The following is a 15,662-nucleotide window of genomic DNA, read 5'->3' as shown; positions in this document are numbered from 1 at the left end:
TCGTAACAAGCGTAACTCGCATTTTACATACTCTCCCCTGAAGTTGTGTAAAATCGTGTCCTGAAGGCATCGCTGTGTTAACATCTCCTGCACCCGTTGGCACTTGCAAAGCTATTCAGGGCTAACGTTTTCTCTGGGAACACATTCCAAGCTTACCTATATATGGAAACCTGCGAGGATAAGGGCAGCTTAAGTAGATTTGGGCTCAATGAAACAGACAAGCTAGCACACCCTCCTGAAAGGGAGTGGTTACTTGGCTGGACAGAGCGCACTACACTCTGAATCAAACTGTCTTCAGCTCAGCTGATTCCCGAAAAACAGGCTCCCGAGGAAAATTCAGGACTCTCAAAGATCACTGGGCTCTTACTTCCTTTTCTCTTTTATTTCTCCAAACTGCAAGATCCTAAGAAACGAAAATGGAGAAGACGGTAAGAAAAATATTTCTATATCAATTTTAAATAAAAACTTATTGTATCTGATGAATGGCTTTCAATGAACTGGTGTGAAACGTAACATTTACAAATGGCTATACATCTCCTTGTTGACTTGACGATGCCTTGCTTATCATACATTCAGAGCTGAGTATGCTGATATGTCTGAATCCCGGCTTAGGAAACTGAATTCTAAAATGTAATCTAGAAGTAAAACCACAAGTGCTAAAAATAAAAGACTCATGGTAACATCCGATAGCAAAGGTTCAATTCAGCACAACCACCTATTACCAGGAAGAGAACTATTGTCTGTTCTACAACTATTGCTTATATTACGACCTTTCTAATATATTAAGTTTTCAATATCATTTATGACTCTGAATCCTTGAAGTGATTACAGCTACAAAATCTTTGTGATTTATGTGCATGCATAATCCTATACGTTCCTATTGCTATTTTAGAAATATAATGTATACATAAGGACCCACTTTTATCCTAATGTAAAGCTGAATTAATAAATTGATTCTTCTCTTCTAGTAAAAAATGTGGGTCACACCTTTTGTGGACACTTTTTATTCTTGTCCCCATTGCATTTATATAGCAGCATTGTAGATGAGACACAACTGTTACCACCATGAGCTCGATGGTACAAAACTGTAACACTTGGGATCCAATGAAACTTTTAGTTCTTTGTTATGGAGTGAAAGTCCTAGACTTTTGTCACATGACTTTTTCCCCAAATTACACAGCAGTCATGGTAACCCTACATTTTATAGTAACCAGAACTGACTGTCGAGCCCAAGCATAATGTCACTTATGTTTGATAATATGGACATATTGGGCCCCAATACATTATATATCACATTTTCTGTTCTGAGATGTTCATGAGATTGTTTCAGTTTCATTTAAACGTATCTGTGACTGTGATTAATAACTCTTGGTTTACTTTTTTGTTGCCATATTATAAATATCTATGCCACCAAACTTATGCGACCGAGAAATCACAAATAAAGTAGTTGGCAATACTATTTATGGATTAAAAATGGACATTCGAACATGTGAAAACTTCTTTATTTTATAGAGATTGGTTTTCGATGGAATTAACTGTTGGAATGTATAAATTTAGAATAATGGTAAAATTACCTAAAAGTGTAATTGCTTACTTTTTTCTCAATAACATGAATGTGTAAGGCTACCATAAGGGAGGATTCTCCAGAGATAGCAGAGGAGGCTTTAGGGGGGGATTAAGCCCTTAGTAACTCACATTGCCTGAATTCACATTTTACAGATATAAGGATTTAGTAAAAAATATTGATAAACTAGGACTGGATCGAGAAGTGACTGATTACTGTAGAGCTCATTGCAGATGGCCAACTACTCATTGTACACAGGTCAATTACTATAGGGTTTCTTCACACAGGATTATCACTTTTATTTACTGTAGGACATTTAGCTGTTTAAATCATTTTCAAATACACTATTATATATAAGGTACTATACATGTAGTTGAATTTCCTTGTTGTTTTACTGGCTTAGAGGAATTGTGTTGCATATCAGATGAGTAACAGACAAGGTAGCAGAACGGAGTTTGGTGATGAGTTGAGTTTGTCATGTGTTATTATGACGCAATATAATATTACAATATTTTATAGAACTGAATGTATTCATGATACAAAATCTAGTCCCAATGATACTTTTAGCTTTGCTATATCTATAAATATTTACTTTGACTATGCAACTGACAAAGCAAAAAATACATAATTGACAATATATATGACTATGAATACATACACTAACAGTATTAGATGGTTTCATATTTACTATGCTTTTTAGCAAGTAATGCATCAGAGTAACCAATGCTTGTACCATTATTATATTTATTGAAATATATGAAGAATTTGTGGGCTTTGTCTTTGGCTATAGCTACATGGTCGATGGTCAGTGTAAAGCTATTGTTGCGAGTCCACCCTTACCAAATGATGATGTTAATTTATGCTTTTTGTGATATACAGTACTTTATAACTTGTAGTTTGCATCACAATAAAAGCAAATAAATATCAATGTACTACTTGGCATAAGAAGTGCTTTCAGGGCAGACCCCAGGCCTTCAATAATTAGTCAACCAAATAGCCGAAACAAAAGAACAGCATTTTTGGACTTTTTCAAAATAGCTATGCTCTTATGAAAAATGGAATCAGGGAGGTAAATGATGGGATTCTTCACAGCAGTGCTGAAAGTGAGCCGTCAGAGAGGAGGGGCTTATATGGGAAGTCATATTGTAGCACTTTGGCTATTTTTTGGCTATTATTAGCTTTATATAAAACTTAGTGTTGAAGCCAGGCATCAGGATTTCCCACAAACATTTGATCATTAATCAATACCATGAGATTCAGACAGATTTATTGTAATGTAATTGGATACCACTGGCTTACAAGGGTTCAAAATAGCAAAAAAATGTACTCACTGTCCCCGGCTTCAGTGATGAGTCTCCACCGCTGCTCCCGGTGATTATTTATAGGCTTCAGCAATGATGCTATCTCTACAGTGCTCATGACTGCTCCGTGCTCACTAGACTTAGTAACTTTGTCAATGTAGATGGCTTCATGCTAAGTGTATTGGTCTATTTAATAACATTGCACTGTTTCTCTTTCTCCCATTGAAAAGGAATCTGATGCTACATTTTTGCTACCACACCAATGAGCAGCATGAAGGGGCAGAGACCCTAATTCCAGTGTTTTACCACTTACCGGACAGCTTGCTATAGCTTTGATAAAATCCTTGTTTTGTCACCTGCAGATCTACCAGTTCTCTGAATGTTGAGTGTTGTATAACCCCACCTACATCACTGATTGACAGCTTTCTGTGTACACTGTGTATAGGCAGAAAGCTGCCAATCAATGGTGTAGGCAGGGGATCATACAGAACTCATGAAGGTGGAGGACTACATGTGGGACTACTAATCCTCTAATGATAATTTCCTGCTGACAAAACAGTGAGTTTATCAAAACTATAGCAAGCAGCCCAGTAAGTGACACATCGCTGGAATCAAGCTCTCTGCCCCTACAATATGCTGCTTTGAGATTAGGTGGCAAAATCCTGGTAACAGTTTTATTTAATGTTACAGTGTAGCAGTCAGTTGTTCCTTAATAGCAAAACTAATTTAGACATGAATTATTCTCTTTCACAACATTCGAAAAGACGTCCTAGAGTTTGCATTGCTTCAGTATTATGTGAATATCAGTGGTTGGCACTAGAAGCTTTGTGAAAATTAGGACCATGTGTTTTTGCTACTAGTATATGAACTTTAGCTGCAATATTTAAGTGAAAACATTTGATATTTCTTAACAAGCTTTAATGAAAAATATAAAAGAAATTGTCGTAAAAGATTAAAAAAGTTATTTTCTTTGTAATAAACTTAAGTTATAGTTTGTAGGCCAGCAAAGAGGGGCTGCAAAAACAGATGTTACTGGTTATCATGGGATGTGCTGAAGGGTATTTTAAATGCACTTTATTGGTAATATAAATGTAACTTCACTTGTCCAAAAAACAGTAAAACTGGAAAAAGTCAATTAAAAGAAATATCCCAGAATTTTTAAACCAATTGTCCAAAACGTCCCTTTTGAGAACACAAGCATAAATGTTGATCCTCTTGAAGTGGTTGCTCATATATAAAAAGAATGACGTGTATTTGCATGATAAATGGAGATATGGTTAACTTAGTGACGACTTTTTCAGTATACTGTATCCTTCAAGTTATTCTATTGCACATAACTTTTCTTTTCTTCCTTTTACCCTTGATAACTAAAAACTAAACCAACTTGACATGTTTGGTATTGCTGTAATTGTACAGACGTGGGCAATCATGGTGTCATGTCATTTTTACTATACAATGTATGCCATAAAACAATTACTAGAAAACAATGTCAGATTTGTGTGTTTTTCGCAATTTCACAGCCTTTGCAATTTTTGATTCCTGTCACCCATCAAATTCATCAAATATCCTTTGTATAGCTGAAATGCACTTCAAGTATAAACTTTCAATATAAAGGCATTATTTTTTCAAGAGCTTTGCTTGCAGTCATTCAATATGGACCTTGATTGTTTACTCCCTCTGAGCGAAAAAAAAAAGCTGGTCTTGTGATGGGACTAGTGTTGAGCGATACCGTCCGATACTTGAAAGTATCGGTATCGGAAAGTATCGGCCGATACCGGCAAAGTATCGGATCCAATCCGATACCGATACCCGATACCAATACAAGTCAATGGGACTCATGTATCGGACGGTATTCCTGATGGTTCCCAGGGTCTGAAGGAGAGGAAACTCTCCTTCAGGCCCTGGGAACCATATAAATGTGTAAAAGAAAGAATTAAAATAAAAAATATCGCTATACTCACCTGTCCGACGCAGCCGGGACTTCAGCGAGGGAACCGGCAGCGTTGTTTGTTTAAAATTCGCGCTATTACTTGGTTACGTGAATTCCCGGCTTGTGATTGGTCAGGTCGGCCATGTTGCCGGGACGCGGACCAATCACAGCAAGCCGTGACGAAATTACGTCACGGCTTGCTGTGATTGGTCCGCGTCCCGGCAATATGGCCGCCCTGACCAATCACAAGCCGTGACGTCACGGGAGGCTGGACACGCGCTCATTTTAAAATGGGCGCGTGTCCAGCCTCCCGTGACGTCACGGCTTGTGATTGGTTGCGCCGCGGTCAACCAATCACAAGCCGGGAGGCTGGACGCGCTCATTTTAAAATGGGCGCGTGTCCAGCCTCCCGTGACGTCACGGCTTGTGATTGGTTGCGCCGCGGTCAACCAATCACAAGCCGGGAGGCTGGACGCGCTCATTTTAAAATGGGCGCGTGTCCAGCCTCCCGTGACGTCACGGCTTGTGATTGGTTGCGCCGCGGTCAACCAATCACAAGCCGGGAGGCTGGACGCGCTCATTTTAAAATGGGCGCGTGTCCAGCCTCCCGTGACGTCACGGCTTGTGATTGGTCAGGGCGGCCATATTGCCGGGACGCGGACCAATCACAGCAAGCCGTGACGTAATTTCGTCACGGCTTGCTGTGATTGGTCCGCGTCCCGGCAACGTGGCCGACCTGACCAATCACAAGCCGGGAATTCACGTAACCAAGTAATAGCGCAAATTTTAAACAAACAACGCTGCCGGTTCCCTCGCTGAAGTCCCGGCTGCGTCGGACAGGTGAGTATAGCGATATTTTTTATTTTAATTCTCTCTTTTACACATTTTAACATTAATGTTGTTGCGATACCCGATACCCGATACCACAAGAGTATCGGAATCCCGGTATCGGAATTCCGATACAGCAAGTATCGGCCGATACCCGATACTTGCAGCATCGGAATGCTCAACACTAGATGGGACACACAGGCGGACAACTCGTTAGAAGATATAGTTCTCTAGATATAGATACTGTAATGGTGACCAGCCCTGTACTTGTGCGTCCGCCATGTGACCAGGATAGTGGAAACAATAAATGCTAAATGAGATCTTGAAAACAGTGAGATATTATTCTACAAAAAAATACTTGAAAATGTTTTAAGGTTTCTTTATAGACACAATATTTTGTGATTAGTTAGAACCAGAATTCCTCTTTGAATGGAACCTTATAGCATTCTGAAGCTGCCCGGTGCCAGCACTGAGAGCCCCACTGCCGGGAGGAAATGAACTTTATTTCTCCATGCAGCCTGTAGCCACGACCCGGAACTGACTGACAGCCGACTCAACATTAGGTGTCAGTCAGTGCCGAGACTTGGGTACAGCCGCCACTCACTATGCACTGAAACCATGCCGACCCACCCCTATCATTGAAAGCCTGAGGCTGCCGGGAGGAATAAAGTTAATTTCCTCCTGGCAGCAGGGCTCTCAGTGCTGGCGCTGGGCAGGTTCAGAATGCTAGGTAACCTGCAGATTAACTCCATATCTATAGGTTAGTAATGTTTTTTTACATGACAGATTCCCTTTAACCCCTTTCTGTCATTGGACGTACTATTCCGTCCATGTGGGGTGGGCCCTACTTCCCAAGGACGGAATAGTACGTCCAGCGCGATCGGCCGCGCTCACAAGGGGAGCGCAGCCGATCGCGGCCGGGTGTCAGCTGCCTATCGCAGCTGACATCCGGCGCTATGTGCCAGGAGCGGTCACGGACCGCCCCCGGCACATTAACCCCCGGCACACCGTGATCAAACATGATCGCGGTGTGCCGGCGGTATAGGGAAGCATCGCGCAGGGAGGGGGCTCCCTGCAGGATTCCCTGAGACCCCCGCAGCAACGCGATGTGATCGCGTTGCTCCGAGGGTCTCCTATCTCCTTCCTCGCTGCTGGTCCAGGATCCAAGATGGCCACGGCATCCGGGTCCTGCAGGGAGGGAGGTGGCTTACCGAGTGCCTGCTCAGAGCAGGCGTTTGGTAAGCCTGCAGTGCTCTAAGTCAGATCGGTGATCTGACAGAGTGCTGTGCAAACTGTCAGATCACCGATCTGTGATGTCCCCTCCTGGGACAAAGTAAAAAAGTTTTTAAAAAAATTTCCACATGTGTAAAAAAAATAAATAAATAAAAATCCTAAATAAAGAAAAAAAATATATATATTATTCCCATAAATACATTTCTTTATCTAAATAAAAAAAACAAACAATAAAAGTACACATATTTAGTATCGCCGCGTCCATAACGACCCAACCTATAAAACTGTCCCACTAGTTAAACCCTTCAGTAAACACCATAAGAAAAAAAAAAAAAAACGAGGCAAAAAACAACGCTTTATCATACTGCCGAATAAAAAGTGGAATAAAACGCGATAAAAAAGACAGATATAAATAACCATGGTACCGCTGAAAGCGTCATTTTGTCCCGCAAAAAAAGAGCTGCCATACAGCATCATCAGCAAAAAAATAAAAAAGTTATAGTCCTCAGAATAAAGCGATGCCAAAATAATTATTTTTTCTATAAAATAGTTTTTATCGTATAAAAGCGCCAAAACATAAAAAAATGATATAAATAAGATATCGCTGTAATCGTACTGACCCAAAGAATAAAACTGCTTTATCAATTTTACCAAACGCGGAACGGTATAAACGCCTCCCCCAAAAGAAATTCATGAATAGCTGGTTTTTGGTCATTCTGCCTCACAAAAATCGGAATAAAAAGCGATAAAAAAATGTCATGTGCCCGCAAAAAACAAGACCTCACATGACTCTGTGGTCTCAAATATGGAAAAATTATAGCGCTCAAAATGTGGTAATGCAAAAAATATTTTTTGCAATAAAAAGCGTCTTTCAGTGTGTGATGGCTGCCAATCATAAAAATCCGCTAAAAAACCCGCTATAAAAGTAAATCAAACCCCCTTCATCACCCCCTTAGTTAGGGAAAAATTAAAAAATTAAAAAAACGTATTTATTTCCATTTTCCCATTAGGGCTAGGGCTAGGGTTAGGGTTAGGGTTAGGGTTAGGGCTAGGGTTAGGGCTAGGGTTAGGGCTAGGGTTAGGGTTGGGGCTAGGGTTAGGATTAGGGTTAGGGCTAGGGTTAGGATTAGGGTTAGGGCTAGGGTTAGGATTAGGGTTAGGGTTAGGGCTAGGGTTAGGGTTAGGGCTAGGGTTAGGGCTAGGCTTAGGGCTAGGGTTAGGGTTAGGGTTGGGTCTAGGGTTAAGGCTGCAGTTAGGGTTGGGGCTAAAGTTAGGGTTAGGGTTTGGATTACATTTACGGTTGGGAATAGGGTTGGGATTAGGGTTAGGGGTGTGTTTGCATTAGGGTTTCAGTTATAATTGGGGTGTTTCAACTGTTTAGGCACATCAGGGGCTCTCCAAACGCGACATTGTGTCCGATCTCAATTCCAGCCAATTCTGCGTTGAAGAAGTAAAACAGTGCTCCTTCCCTTCCGAGCTCTCCCGTGTGCCCACACAGGGGTTTACCCCAACATATGGGGTATCAGCATACTCAGAACAAATTGGACAACAACTTTTGGGGTCCAAGTTCTCCTGTTACCCTTGGGAAAATACAAAACTGGGGGCCAAATATAATTTTTATGGGAAAAAAAGGATTTTTTATTTTCACGGCTCTGCGTTATGAACTGTAGTGAAACACTTGGGGGGCTCAAAGTTCTCACAACACATCTAGATAAGTTCCTTAGAGGGTCTAGTTTCCAATATGGGGTCACTTGTGGGGGGTTTCTACTGTTTAGGTACATTAGGGGCTCTGCAAACGCAATGTGACGCCTGCAGACCAATCCATTTAAGTCTGCATTCCAAATGATGCTCCTTCCCTTCCGATCTCTGCCATGCGCTCAAACGGTGGTTCCCCCCACATATGGGGTATCCACCCACTCAGGACAAATTGGACAACAACTTTGGGGGTCCAATTTCTCCTGTTACCCTCGGAAAAATGCAAAACTGGGGGCTAAAACATAATTTTTGTGGGAAAAAATTTTTGTTTTATTTTTACGGCTCTGCATTATAAACTTCTGTGAAGCCCTTGGTGGGTCAAAGTGCTCACCACACATCTAGATAAGTTCCTCTGGGGGTCTACTTTCCAAAATGGTGTCACTTGTGGGGGGTTTCAATGTTTAGGCACATCAGTGGCTCTCCAAACGCAACATGGCGTCCCATCTCAATTCCTGTCAATTTTGCATTGAAAAGTCAAATGGCGCTCCTTCCCTCCCGAGCTCTGCCATGCGCCCAAACAGTGGTTTACCCCCACATATGGGGTATCGGCGTATACTCAGGACAAATTGTACAATAACTTTTGGGGTCCATTTTCTCCTGTTACCCTTGGTAAAATAAAACAAATTGGAGCTGAAGTAAATTTTTTGTGAAAGAAAGTTAAATGTTCATTTTTATTTAAACATTCCAAAAATTCCTGTGAAACACCTGAAGGGTTAATAAACTTCTTGAATGTGGTTTTGAGCACCTTGAGGGGTGCAGTTTTTAGAATGGTGTCATACTTGGGTATTTTCTATCATATAGACCCCTCAAAATGACTTCAAATGAGATGTGGTCCCTAAAAAAAAATGGTGTAAAAATGAGAAATTGCTGGTCAACTTTTAACCCTTATAACTCCCTAACAAAAAAAAATTTTGGTTCCAAAATTGTGCTGATGTAAAGTAGACGTGTGGGAAATGTTACTTATTAAGTATTTTGTGTGACATATCTCTGTGATTTAATTGCATAAAAATTCAAAGTTGGAAAATTGCAAAATTTTCAAAATTTTCGCCAAATTTCTGTTTTTTTTCCACAAATAAACGCAGGTAATATCAAAGAAATTTTACCACTATCATGAAGTACAATATGTCCCGAGAAAACAATGTCAGAATCACTGGGATCCGTTGAAGCGTTCCAGAGTTATAACCTCATAAAGGGACAGTGGTCAGAATTGTAAAAATTGGCCCGGTCCATAACGTGCAAACCACCCTTGGGGGTAAAGGGGTTAAAAAGGACATTCGCTTTCAATATGAAATGTTAACTGGAAAAGGGGATCTCTTACTCACTAGTTACCCCTTCTATTATATAAAGCTGAGCCGTGTCTGATTTAGTGAGTGCTGCTTGAACCTCTCACTCAAAAATAATGGTTGGCATGGATATCATTGTGCTGCATCTTTCATGGTTTATGGTGCTGCTGGATATAATGGATTAGACTTGGCTTTTCTCCCTCCGGAGAGTGTAATATGAATTTGCCAGGGCTGTCCCAATAGATATACAAAAAGAGCCATTCAATCACAACGTTATAGGTTCTGCTGGCTGAAAGTGGATAAATGTGATCAGATGGCGATTATCTACTCTTATTAGTCATTTAGCCCCAGTGAATCAGTGATTAAAAGCTTAGTAATGGATGACCACCTAAGACTTCCTGGTAATACTTCCTGTTCAAATAGATCCTTCAAAAGCTAAAACATTCATCATAACTAAATGTTGTCATACTGTAACATTGCTATTGAATTATCTCAACTAAAGCTATTGCTGCATTTGTTCTAACAAAATATAGCTGCAGTCTGTGATGACTAACCATCTATAAACCATCATTAGATCGGTGACGGTGAGGTGTTTGTTATCCCAGATTAAGAAGACTCTTAGAGAATGTTATGTATCATATCAGGTTAAGCTCTGCTCACCTTTCTAGTTGCCATCTATTTACAACAGATTGAGTATTAACAGTAAAAATACTGTAAAACTTGATTTCCGTTTTATATTCATTTTTTCTTCTTGCTGTAATGGATCTGGTTTTACTGGAGACTTTTCTGCACAGTTCTTAACAAAAAATGGATCCAATAATGGATAATAACAAATGAACCTTCTGTTGTGATCCATTTCCCATAGACTTTAAAAATTTAAAATACCATATCCAGTTGCTCTACGAATTTTTGTTGGCCTTTCAGAAAAATTAGTGCAATGACCCCTCCTATATCATTAAGACTGGTGCTGTTCACACCAGTCTTGAGGAGGGGTGTGCTGGAGTCAGGAGTGTCAGATTCATTAAGAGGTACATGTCTCCTAATAAATCAGGCACATCTGAAAATTGTCGTGCACCTCCATGCACCTCGCCACAAATCTTAATTCAATCAGTGAGTAATATTTCGGATGAAGGAAACACCACAGCTCATCAAAATTAGGTAAGCTATCGAGTCACTCCACTATCCTGCTCCAACTCAGCCCACAGCATGGCAAGATTGCAGTGAAAATGACAAGTCCACGTTCACACATTCAGTATTTGGTCAGTATTTTACATCAGTATTTGTAAGTCAAAATCAGGAATGGAATAGAGAAAAAGTATAATAGAAGCACAAGACCACTTCTGTATTTATCACCCACTCCTGGTTTTGGTTTCCAAATACTGATTTCAAATACTGACCAAATACTGAACGTGTGAACGTGGCCTCAATGTTGAAATTTTTGGACGCAACTCTAGGTTGTGAAAACACTGCAAATTTTCAAACGGATATACACCAAAATTCTGGGGTAATCACTTTTATAAATTGGGAACTACAACTCTGGCAAAAATTAAGAGACCACCACATCAAAACCCTGTCATGGGCAGCCCAATCTCCAGACCTGAACCCCATTGAAAACCTCTGGAATGTAATCAAGAGGATGATGGATAGTCACAAGCCATCAAACAAAGAACTGCTTACATTTTTGCTCCAGAAGCAGTGTGAAAGACTGATGGAAAGCATGCCAAGGTGCATGAAAGCTGTGATTAAAAATCATGGTTATTCCACAAAATATTGATTTCTGAACTCTTCCTCAGTTAAAACATTAGTATTGTTGTTTCTAAATGATTATGGATCTTGTTGTCTTTGCATTATTTGAGGTCTGAAAGCACTGTTTTTTTCTTTTTAATTTTTCCCATTTTTCTTTGTCAGAAAAAATACAAAAAAATTACTTGGAAATTCGGAGACGTTGTCAAAAGTCAATAGACTGAAAGAACAATCTACATTTTACTCAAAAATATACCTATAAAGAGAAAAATCAGACAAATTGAACATTTTGCAGTGGTCTCTTAATTTTTGCCAGAGCTTTATATTTTTTGATCCAACTAAATCATGAATTGCTGTCAAACGGAAGATATTTTAGAACTATTCTGTTCTCATTTATATAAATCGATCTAGCACCCAACCATTTTAGTTTCATTTTGGTCATCTTAAAACTAGTGTTGAGCATTCCGATACCGCAAGTATCGGGTATCGGCCGATACTTGCGGTATCGGAATTCCGATACCGAGATCCGATACTTTTGTGGTATCGGGAATCGGAATCGGAAGTTCCCAGTGTATGGTTCCCAGGGTCTGAAGGAGAGGAAACTCTCCTTCAGGCCCTGGGATCCATATCCATGTAAAAAATAAAGAATTAAAATAAAAAATAGGGATATACTCACCCTCTGACGCGCCCTGGTAGTAACCGGCAGCCTGCTTTGCTTAAAATGAGCGCATTCAGCACCTTCCATGACGTCACGGCTTCTGATTGGTCGCGTGCCGCTCATGTGACCGCCACGCGACCAATCACAAGCCGTGACGTCATTCTCAGGTCCTAAATTCCTAATTCTAGGAATTTAGGACCTGAGAATGACGTCACGGCTTGTGATTGGTCGCCTGGCGGTCACATGAGCGGCACGCGACCAATCAGAAGCCGTGACGTCATGGAAGGCCCTAATCGCGCTCATTTTAAGCAAAGAAGGCTGCCGGTTAACAGCGGTGAGGTGCAGGGGCCTCCGGAGAGGTGAGTATATCAATATTTTTTATTTTAATTCTTTATTTTACACATTAATATGGATCCCAGGGCCTGAAGGAGAGTTTCCTCTCCTTCAGACCCTGGGAACCATCAGGATAACTTCCGATACTTGGTGTCCCATTGACTTGTATTGGTATCGGGTATCGGCGATATCCGATACTTTTCGGGTATCGGCCGATACTATCCGATACCGATACTTTCAAGTATCGGACAGTATCACTCAACACTACTTAAAACAGATCCAAAAACAAAAACAACTATTGGACATGTGAACATAGTCTTTTAATAAATAATAATTGTATTATTATTTATCTAAGCAAATGTTCACAGGGGCTTTTACCTTCAGATTATTCTTTTGCACTTTTGTATGGAGATATATGGGGGATCACAAATGAGGTTTGGCTTTTGTGCCCTAGGACTTAAGTTTTCCCATTGTCTCTTCTTTGAGAGTGCATGCACAGTGCATGCGCTGGGGGGTATTCATAAGTCAGCAGTTACACAGAGTGACTTCAGACTTATCGACTTGGACCGGACAACACCTTTAATGTCTCAGATATTATACATGCTGGATTCTATAGGAGTTTTCTGCCCACGTTGGGCTTTTTTTCTGATAATTCTGAATTTTTAGTAACCAACTGAGGGAAAGCTGATAGCTGGGGGCTGATGGTTTTGGCCTGGGAAGGGGGTAATAAACATGGAGATTCCCAGGCTATTATCATTCGCTCAGAGCTGTCTAGTTAGCCTTTACTGGTTATTAAAATGTGGGCCCACCAAAAATGATGTGGGGTCCCCCTATATTTACTATCCAGGAAAGGTTAGGCAGACAGCTGCGGACTGATATTAATAGGCTAGGAAGGAGTCATGGATATTGGCCCTCTTCCAGTCTAAAAACATCTGCCCACCCTGAGCCACTTAGCCTTGCTCTTCTCACATGCCCTGTTGTGGTGGCAAGTGGAGTAATAGGGTTGGGGTGGATGTCAGCTTTGTATTGTCAGCTGACATCAAGCCCAGGGGTTAGTAATGAAGAGGCGTCTGTAAGACGCCCTCATAACTAACCCCACAGTCATATTCCAAAAAATACACAGCCGAGATAAAGTTCTCCTTGTAGCATGGGTGTAGCAAGGTAAACAACCAGTACTCTTTTTTGGCCAAGATGAATGTAACGCAAGGGTCATGGGAAGGGCAGCACTACATAGTCTGCCATATGTGCCAAGGTCCCCACAGCCAACACTTCCCTGTCTCCACCATGATGACTACTCTCCATCTCTTCCTCCTCCACTGTTTCTTCCTCATTCCTCTCCTCAGCCCATCCATGTAAGAGAGATGGGACTAAGCTTGTGTGGGTGCTAACCTTTTTTGCGCTATCATTCACTTCCTGTTCCTGTTCCACTTTCTCAGCCTCCACCTCCTCACTGTTGCCGAATCTGCACTGAGCAGAAGAGATGAGGCTATGTAGTATCTTCCTGTGTCATGTCTTCCTCCATCTCCACCTGGTCCGCATACAAATCTTCATGTTTAATTGTCAGGAGCAACTGTTTTAGTAGTCACAGAAGTGAGATAGTTGCATTGATGATGGCGTCATCGCCACCCACCACCTTTGTGGAGTCCTCAAAGTCTTGAAAAACCATATAAATATGTGTGGAGGCTGACCAGAATATCGACAGGCGTGTTGGAGCTGATATTTCACAACTGAACTCTGCTGCTCACAATGCCTTGCCATTATGTACAGTGTGGAGTTCCAGCACATGGTCACGTCACACACCAGTCTGTGAGCTGGCACTTGCATGCGCTGCCAGAGCAGTGGCAGCTGTAGATGACTTGCAGAAATGGGCACTGGCACAGCATACCTTGACCAGAAGCTCTGCCATATCTGGATAGGTGTTCAGAAACCACTGAACTACCAAGTTGAATATGTGGGCCAAGCATGGTATGTGTGTATGTGTGTGAGCTTGCCAAGCTTCAACAAGGTTACTCCCATTATCACAGATGACCATGCCTGGTTGGAGGTTCAGCAGTGAGAGCCACAGATCTGTCTTGTCTGTTATTCCTTTCAAAAACTAGGCAAATTAGCTTCACCAGAGTCGGTTGCCGCTTCACTGAGGCAGAGCTGTGAGCTTCCGGCTGATGTGGACGACATACTCTGAAATAGCACATCTGAGATAGAGGATGAGAAGGAGCAGCAGGGGTACAGGAACTGGTGTAGGAGGTGGAGGAAACCCTGATAGAAGTAGGGCTAGCAATCTCTGGGGTCAGTAGCACATGTGCCGTGCTAGGGTGGGACTCGTCCCCGGCCTCCACAATGTTCATCCAGAATGCCATCAGGGAAATGTAACATCTCTAGCCATAAGCACTTATCCACATGTAACTCACTAAATGGACAATCCCAGTAACAACGTTGGTGAGGGCAAAGGTGCCATTCCTGGACACGTGCTGGTACAAGGCGGGAACTCCACAGCAGGAGAAATAGTGATGACTGGGCACCGAATAGATAAAGACCAAATTTGTACACCTGTAGCAGGACAAATTTTGTTTTTATTTCAAACCAATGAAATTTCACACATACCAAGTTCAACAGTTTATATGACAATAGTAAATTTTTGAACAACCAAATTTCTATACCTATAGCAGGCCAATTTTGTTTTTTAATTCAACCCAATGAAATTTCACACAGACCAAATTCTAGAGTATAAATGACAATAGTCAATTTGGAACCACCAATTTTCTACACCTGTAACGGGACAATTTTGGTTTTATTTCAAACCAGCAAAATTTCACACAAAGCTGGTTCTACAATAGTCAATTTTTGGAAGAAATATATTTTCTGCCTAAGCTGTATGTGACCTGACTGTGGGTAGTGTTAGAGCCTCCGGCATGTATTAATGGGCAACAGACCCGTGTCACCTGCTGCATCGCCTGCTCCTGCATAGGAGGTGGGGAACCCAAAGGACAGTATGATCTCTTGGAGGTGGTAGCCTTGACTCAAGCCACCTTGAGGA

The 15,662-nt window shown here is 41.3% G+C and overlaps 1 protein-coding gene across 1 annotated transcript in view; it reads left to right on the top strand.

The window, feature by feature from the left end:
- The first annotated feature begins 226 nt into the window (after nt 1–226).
- The window catches only part of MID1 (midline 1), a 596,642-nt gene continuing 581,206 nt past the window's right edge, over nt 227–15,662 (top strand). Inside the window, exon 1 of the mRNA XM_077294751.1 lies at nt 227–428. The gene's annotated coding sequence lies outside the window, so the exon portion shown is untranslated. The remainder of the gene's footprint in view (nt 429–15,662) is intronic.

The sequence above is a fragment of the Ranitomeya variabilis genome, chromosome 3 (assembly GCF_051348905.1).
Source record: "Ranitomeya variabilis isolate aRanVar5 chromosome 3, aRanVar5.hap1, whole genome shotgun sequence".
In the NCBI taxonomy this organism is placed as follows: domain Eukaryota; kingdom Metazoa; phylum Chordata; class Amphibia; order Anura; family Dendrobatidae; genus Ranitomeya; species Ranitomeya variabilis.
Note: the sequence above shows the minus strand (reverse complement) of the source record. Positions and strands in the feature narration are given on the sequence as shown.